Source organism: Lissotriton vulgaris, chromosome 7, assembly GCF_964263255.1.
Source record: "Lissotriton vulgaris chromosome 7, aLisVul1.2, whole genome shotgun sequence".
NCBI classification, from domain to species: domain Eukaryota; kingdom Metazoa; phylum Chordata; class Amphibia; order Caudata; family Salamandridae; genus Lissotriton; species Lissotriton vulgaris.
This window is the reverse complement of record NC_141695.1, coordinates 1,290,129,415-1,290,137,163: the sequence shown is the minus strand read 5'-3', so window position 1 is coordinate 1,290,137,163 and position 7,749 is coordinate 1,290,129,415. Positions and strand designations below refer to the sequence as shown.

General features: G+C 48.6%; 1 protein-coding gene across 1 annotated transcript in view; it reads right to left on the bottom strand.

The window, feature by feature from the left end:
• Positions 1–721: 721 nt before the first annotated feature.
• LOC147703509 (uncharacterized) overlaps positions 722–7,749 on the bottom strand; it is a 70,392-nt gene continuing 63,364 nt past the window's right edge. The window contains exons 3-4 of the transcript XR_015297580.1: positions 1,891–2,271; positions 722–1,164 (exon numbers count right to left, since the gene is read on the bottom strand). The gene's annotated coding sequence lies outside the window, so the exon portion shown is untranslated. The remainder of the gene's footprint in view (positions 1,165–1,890; positions 2,272–7,749) is intronic.

Below are 7,749 nucleotides of genomic sequence, written 5' to 3'. Positions count from 1 at the left end.
AGTGTGCCCTGAGAGCCTCATTTGCAATCCAGGATCACAGAGAGAGGAAGGAGCTGGTACTGGGAGCAGGAGAGGAGTGTGTCAGATTATTAAAACAAAATGGAGCCTGCAGAAACTGTTGAGGACTCACAAAGTGGCAGGAAAAGAAAACTTAAGTTTTCTGAATCAGAAATTGAAGCCCTGATTGAGGGAGTTGTACAGAACAATGAGAAGCTGTTTGGGAAGGCTTCTCTCAAGGTGCCTGAGCAGGAAAAAAGGCGAATATGGCTCATGATCCAAAGCAGAGTGAACACAATCAGGGTCACTCATCGTACCACCGATGAACTGAAAAAAAGGTGGTATGATTTGCGCAGTAGGGCCAAGGCGAGCATCGCAGACCGCTTGAAGGCTGCACTACTGACTGGAAGAGGGACACCACCACACACCAGCAACACTCCCATGGAGGATTTAATTGAGAGCACAATCCAGAAAGAAGCAGTTGTTGGTGTGACGAATCTGGATACCTCCGGAGCTGCACACACGTCCCAAGGTAAGAGGAATGCATGTGTACCTTGCCCCTATCACAGCAGTGTGAATGTTAGCTCTGCATAGCGCACACGCAAGCAGTGAAACCCCAACATCACTGTCAATGGTATAGCAAGTGCATCATGGGAGATGTAGTTTGGTCAAGCAGTTACAGTCACAGACACACATATAATTAACAACAATTCCAAAAGTGTAGTAAGTGTGCCAAAGTATAAATGTTTATTCTTGTCACAACAGTCACATAACCTAATAAGCATACATTAATTCAGTTGTGCACTGTTTAAACTCACAGATGCAGAACATGGTGAGGCCGGGGACAACGATAACCAGGACATCCAGCTGAGCAGCGCCTCTGAAGCAGAAAACACACCACCTTCAAAAAGCATCCAATCACGAGTCCCACAATCACGTAGGACAGCCGTCCCAACTTTGGTCCCCTATCAGACGGATGATGAGGCTGAAGCACCACCTCATGCCACCAACCCACAAAGTACTTCTGCAACAAGTAGTTCATCCTTCCACCGTAGAGCCAATGCAAGGTTGACAAGGAGACAACGCAGAGCACGAAGGCCACAGCAGGTGGAACACTTGAATGATGTTTGGGGTGGCTTGGAGGGACAGATGCTCCGGTCACATCGCCTGCAGGCAAAAAACACAAGATTAATCAAGGGCGAAATAGCCAAAATGTCTGGAAACCTAGCTTTGCTTGCCACTAGTCTCCAGGAAATGACAAGAGTAATGTTGGAGGGACAAAAAGCACACAATGCACAGCATCAACAACTCATGGAGCAACTGCAAATGCAAGTGGAGTCCAACAACACACTGGCCACAGCAACAGCAATGTTGTCACGCAGAATGTCAATGATGCAGACCACAATGGCCAATGATAACAGTGAAGTTGCTACAGGTTCACAGCAAGTAACTAACGCTGTTGAGATGGTGACTGCACCTACAAGTGATGTAAACATCCCAGCACCAAATGAAGTCACTGAGGGTGCCTCAGGCATGATGAATACACCAATGCCAATTGTGAATGAGGCTAGACGGTCAAAACGCGTTGCCATCACATCCACTCACAGCCTAGGGCAAGAAGATGCTGCTGCCGAGAGGCGTCTCGGAGTTCGGGGCAAGAAACGCTGAGCTTACATGCACAAATCATGTTGAGATGGTGAATGAACCTTTCTCACAATGTGATCTCATGACTGACTGACAAGTATTTTTATTTTTTTAGTGATAGAAAATGTTGTTGGCAGCAAAACTGTGCCCAAAGTCACTTTTATAGTGCGCCTCTGTTTCCAGGTCACATAATGTTATCATAAAAAATTACTTTGCAAACCATACTGTCTTTGTGTCATCATTACTCACCTTAAAAGTAATTTTGTGTGATCTCAATTCTGCGTCTGCGTCCTTCTGCTGCATCAGATCCTTGTTGGGCACGTTGGTGAGGGAGTGGCTGGTTTTCATCCTCAGAGTCACTGTCAGAAAGGTCAATTTCAAGGCCTCCCTTCATCGCTATGTTGTGCAGCATGGCACATGCTGCCACAATTTTGCAGCATTGCTCCGGGTTGTACTTCATAGCTCCTCCTGTCTTGTGTATCCGTCTGTATCTGCTCTTTAGTAGTCCAAATGTTCTCTCGATGACATTCCGTGTTGAGATGTGCGCAGCATTGTATCTTCTTTGGGCGGCTGTTGCAGGATTGAGATACGGTGTCATGAGGTAATTGCGCAAGGCGTATGCGCTGTCGCCTACATGTGAAAAAAGGAGGTATGTCAACTAAATGTTTCAGATATGCATTTGTGACAAGTTTGTAATGCTGTGTAGCACATATTTACCTAGCAAATGTCCCTCTCCAAACTCTCCCCTTGCAAGTCGGGTGTGCATGCCACTTTGCCGGAAGATAAAAGAATCATGTGCACTGCCAGGAAATTGAGCGACAATGTCTGTAATTATGGTTTTGGCATTACACACCACCTGAATGTTGAGGGAATGGTAGCATTTCCTATTTCGATACAAATATTCCTGTGTAGATGGGGGACATATTGCTACATGGGTGCAATCTATGCAACCTATTACTTGTGGGAAGCCAGCAATTTGGTAGTATTCCTGCTTAGTCTTAGCTAGGTCATGGGCTGAGGTAGGAAAACTGATATGTGCATGTATCCGGGTGATCATGGCATCAAGGAACGCTTTCAGGATTCTTGATAAAGCACTTTGTGAGACCCCTCCCGCTACTGCAATTACTCCCTGGAAACTACCTGATGCCAGTAGGTGTAGGCAACATAATATTTGTACGTGCGTTGGGATGGCTTGGGTCCTATGTGTCTGGCGTTGGAGACTGGGGCCCAATTCATTGATAAGATCAATTATCATTTGTCCATTCAGCCTATACTTATCGTATATTTCGTCGTCTTGCTGGCCAAGCAAAGTTACGCGTACTCTGAATATGCGTTCTTGATTTGCCTCCTTCTCTGTCGAGCACGTAGCAGCCGCATCCTCCTCGCCATCAGGTACAGACCAGCCATTTTGTGCTCTGGGGCCTTGTGTGGGTGTGTTTTATACTTTTTCAGTTGGTTAGCAGGTGTTTCAGCTTACATTTTCATTTTTACCACCTGGTAGTGTCCCTTCTTAATTTGCAAGTGCAAAATTGCGAATTTGGTGAAAATCGCTAATTGCGATTTTTTTTTATGCATATCATTTGCGATTCCTTATTTGCGATTTGGTAGTTGCGATTCGCAACTAAGGAATCGCAAGTGTATTCTCTGTTTATTTTTTGCGATTTTTCTTTATTTGCGAATATTTAGCGATTTTCGCAAATCTTTTGTTGATGCATTTCTACAATGGCAATTGCGCTCGCAATTGCTGTGCAATTGCGATTCGCATCATTTGCGAATTCGCAAACGCTTGATGCATGTCACCGATAGCACCTTCCCTGCCCTTTGCATAAGATATTCACTGATTGCGAGTAAGGATCTTGACTGGAGGTGGAGGAGAGAGGGAGAGCACACTAGCTGGAGTAGAGGGATCAACAGACGATGGTGTTGGCGATAAAATGCCCTGCAAAGGTGCAGTTTGGGGGGGTGGGTCAATGGTTAGCAAGGGACCAGCAGGAAGAACTTCAGAAGAGGTTCGACGAGGCTCTAAGGAGAGTCTCCTTTGCGTGAGCTCAATTTCATGTAAAAGGACAGATTCAGCCCTCAGCAAAAAACATCCAAGGTACCTGCGACCCCTTGCCCCCCTGCCCCCTTTCGACTACCCTTGCTCATAGTAAACGTCTAAAAAAGGTATACTAAGATCACAGCTAAATAGACAAGTTAGCAGCAACAATATTTATACACCAAAAGCACTGACCAAGTCCGCTAGTTTCATCCAATGTCCAGCGAAAGGGGGGTGGCCTTGCCCTGTCTACTCCTGGCTTTGACGGGCGCTGCGGGGGGCCAGGTCGTTTTTAAGCACCTGCTGGCGCTTGTGGATGACGCCGATGTCGGGCGCCTAGGGGAATGCTGGGAAATGAAGTCTGCAGTCCGCAGTGAGTGGCGTTTTCCCAGGTGGCCCAGCAGCGTAAGGGCAGCAGTCCTCCCAGACCGGTGGCAGCCAGATTCCCCAAAAGCAAAGGCTCTGCAGCGTCAAGGGAGCCTTCCAATGTTCAGGTAGGTGATGGAGAGCGTCCCGCGCTGCAGGGGTCCCAGGTCGCTTTTAAGCGCCTACTGGCACTTGTGGATGACGCCGATGTCCGGCGCCTAGGGGAATGCTGGGAAATTAAGTCCGCAGTGAGTGGCATCTTCCAAGGTGGCCCAGCAGCGTAAGGGCAGCAGTCCACCCGGACCAGTGGCAGCCAGATTCCCCAGAAGCAAAGGCTCTGCAGCGTGAAGGGAGCCTTCCAACGTTCAGGTAGGTGATAGAGAGCGCCCCCTCTGCCTCGACCAGGTGAAGCAGAGGGTGGACTCCCACGACACAGGATTTGTCCAGCTTGAGGCAAGAGTTTCAGATGCCGGGACGCCAAGCATCCGGAGCACAGAAACTCCTTAAAATGGACAAAATTCTCGAAGTAATATGTGCCAAGAACGAGGACTTAGAGGCGTGCTCCGGAAGGAACACTATTTGGGTTGTAGGCCTGCCCGAATCCACCACCACCGGGAAAATGGAAGATTAGCTCGAGCCCCTGCTCCTTGAGCTCTTCGGCCGGTCCAGTCCACCCATTTCATCGTCGGGCGGGGGCACAAGTCACATGGCCCTCGGTCCCCCTGGAGCCCTGGCACGGGCCAATATCGCCCCCCTGCTGAACTACCAGGACCGTGACTCCATTCTCCACAGGGCCCGGGAGCTGGGCAAGATCAATCATCAGGGAAGTATGCTGTCATTCTACCCCGACTTTACTCTGTCCGTCCAGGCGGCTCGCACGTATTTTCTTCCCGCCAAGAGTATCCTGTATCCTGCAACAGATCCACATCATGTATGTGATGCTTTACCCCTCCAAACTCTGCATTGGCTTTGGGGAAAATCCCAAAATCTTCACGACCCGAAGGCTGCTCTCACATTCGCAAAGCAACTGCAGAAATCCTCACCACAAAGCCGCCGCACTGATCCCGAAGATCGCCACACAAGTGACAATGACTGAGGCCTCCTCGCCCGGCTCTGTATTACTGCTATGCATGTTATTTGTTGGTTTTTCTAATATGCAATGTCTGCTGCAATGCCTCACACTCTCCTACAATGTGCATAAGTACCCGCAATCTTTGTACCCTTTGGCGACTAGCAGTGGGCGGCCACACGCTGCCTCTTGGGGATCATGGTCCTTGGGTTAGTTGACATATCATGCCGTCATGTTAACAATCAAGAAACGCTCCCATGAGTGCAACATTTCTCCTTTAAGACGCCTCCCTGTGAGCTTTACCATGCTCGGCCACCCTGCCTATATGGCATGGTAGGAATGGCTGTGCCCACGCACCCCACTGGGATGATTCCCATTCCTGGACCTAATTGTCCAAGTTTGGGTTCCCTGGGTGGGGTGGGTTTAGATGCTCAACCTAATTGGGGGGGTTGGAGTGGGTGGAGGGTGGGTTGGGTTTTTTTCTCGCAGGGTTCCAAAACTGGTGCCTCTTGCAAGAGGCTTGCATCATTCTTTGTTCTGTTTTGATTTTGGCATGTTGTTGTGGTATGCATTTTGCAATGTACCGTACACTACTGCATTTACCTTTGACACTCTTTCCATGGACCGTAGGCACTACGCTACTCACCCTCTCCATGCTGCTTCATGACTGACACTACATGTTGGACCTGGAACATTAGGGTTCTCAATGATCACCGAAAGGCATGCCTTATGCATGCGCAGCTTATCAGACACCAAGTTGATATTTATTTCATTCAGGAGACTCGCCTCCTTCCTGCTACTTCATCTAGGCTATCCTCACTGGTGTGGCTCACAGCCTGGAGGGGACCGTCCTAAGAACTAAGAAAGCTCTCCATTCTCCAGACTTCACTCCGTTAATTAGAGTGATAGGTGCCAAATTACTATCCACTATAGCTTTTGGCGCCATTACTTTTAAAGATAAAATGTTCACCTGGTTGGATAGAGTGCAATCAGCATGTTTTTGCAGAGTGTTTCACCTACCCAACTCGACCTCTCATGCCCAAATCCATATGGAGTTCTGCCTGTCTTCCCAACATTGGATCATGAAAGCAAGATTAATTGCCTATTGTGCAAAAACTAAAATGGCTCATGACTCCACACTAAAGAGTTGTATATGGTCACTGTTAACCCCAGCACTTCCTGGAATACATTTTTAATATTCTGCTTGGACGCACTAGAAGCTCATGAATTATGGGCAAGCTTGCTGCTCATAGGGGTGGTTGCTAAAGTTTTGACTAAACAAGCAAAGATCCTCTCAGTGGAACACGATGCATCAGCCATGAAAAATCTATCCCATGGCAGTTGGGCGTCAAAACTTTATGATCTTAAAACCTTACCGCATTATCTGTCATCCTCTATGAAGCCATCGGTGAAACACCAGCTAATGAGACTACATTTTGGCCTAATCCCCCTGATGGCGTATAAGTATGGACGGAAGTATAAGGCAGATACGCCCGGTCAGTGTCGTCTTTGCAGCAATGTAATACACGTTTTGTGCATCTGTAGAATCCTACTCCCCTTTCGAATTTTTTGGTTGCGCCCCATCTGTAGAACTCTCAATGTGCGGACATGCCAAGAAACCCTAGGGGAGTGACAAGGCCCCTGGTTCAGACGGACTCACCCCTGCATTTTATAAAAAATAGGCACCCCTTCTCGTCCCACATCTGGCCGAAATGTATATTAACTCTCTTGAAGGGGGTAGATTCCCCTGGTCCCTCCGCGAGGCCCTTCTTACCCTTCTCTTGAAACCGGATAAACCTTCAGAGAGCTGCGATTCATACCGCCCTCTATCACTGATAAATACTGACAACAAAATGTATGCTAAACTGCTGGCCAACCGTCTCCTTCCGCTCATGTCGCTAATTGCTCGTCCTGACTGGTCAGGTTTCATCCCGGGGCGGACCACCTCACACAAACTGCGGACTATTGTCTCAATCCTTCACCAGATTGATCCCACCTTCCCGGCCGTGGCCGCCTGATTGGATGCCACTAAGGCCTATGACCCTCTAGAGTGGCCCTTTCTTTTTTATCTGCTCCCTCAATTGGGTTTCAGTTTAAATTTTGTGTGCAAGGTACAATTGCTATACACTCTCCCTATGGCACGCATCAGGGTAAACGGATAGGGCACCCCATCACCATCGCAAGGGGCACCAGGCAGGGCTGCCCCCTCTCTCCCATGCTCTTCGCCATCGCTATGGAGCCCCTGGCGTTGCAGCTGCATCAACATCACACACTCCGGGGTATGTGTTTCTCAGCTCGTGCCCTTGTCACTTCAATGTATGCGGACGATGTCACAATATATATCCGCAAGCCTGAGGAGAATCTCACTCTCATGACCAGGGAGGTTGTCCGCTGTGGCTGCCTCTCAGAGTCCAGGTCAACTGGAGCAAATATGTCCTTTTTTCACTCTTACGGGACTAAGCCATTCACTCCTGATTACCCATTCATTTTGGCGACTGGCCCCACCAGGTACCTGGGCATCTGGTTGAGCAGGGATGAGGACGAACTGTGGAGGTCCAATTTTGGCAGGACAGTGGACTGACTAGAAACCAAGATACGCGTGTGGCAAAAACTCCCCCGATTACTGGCCGGGCGC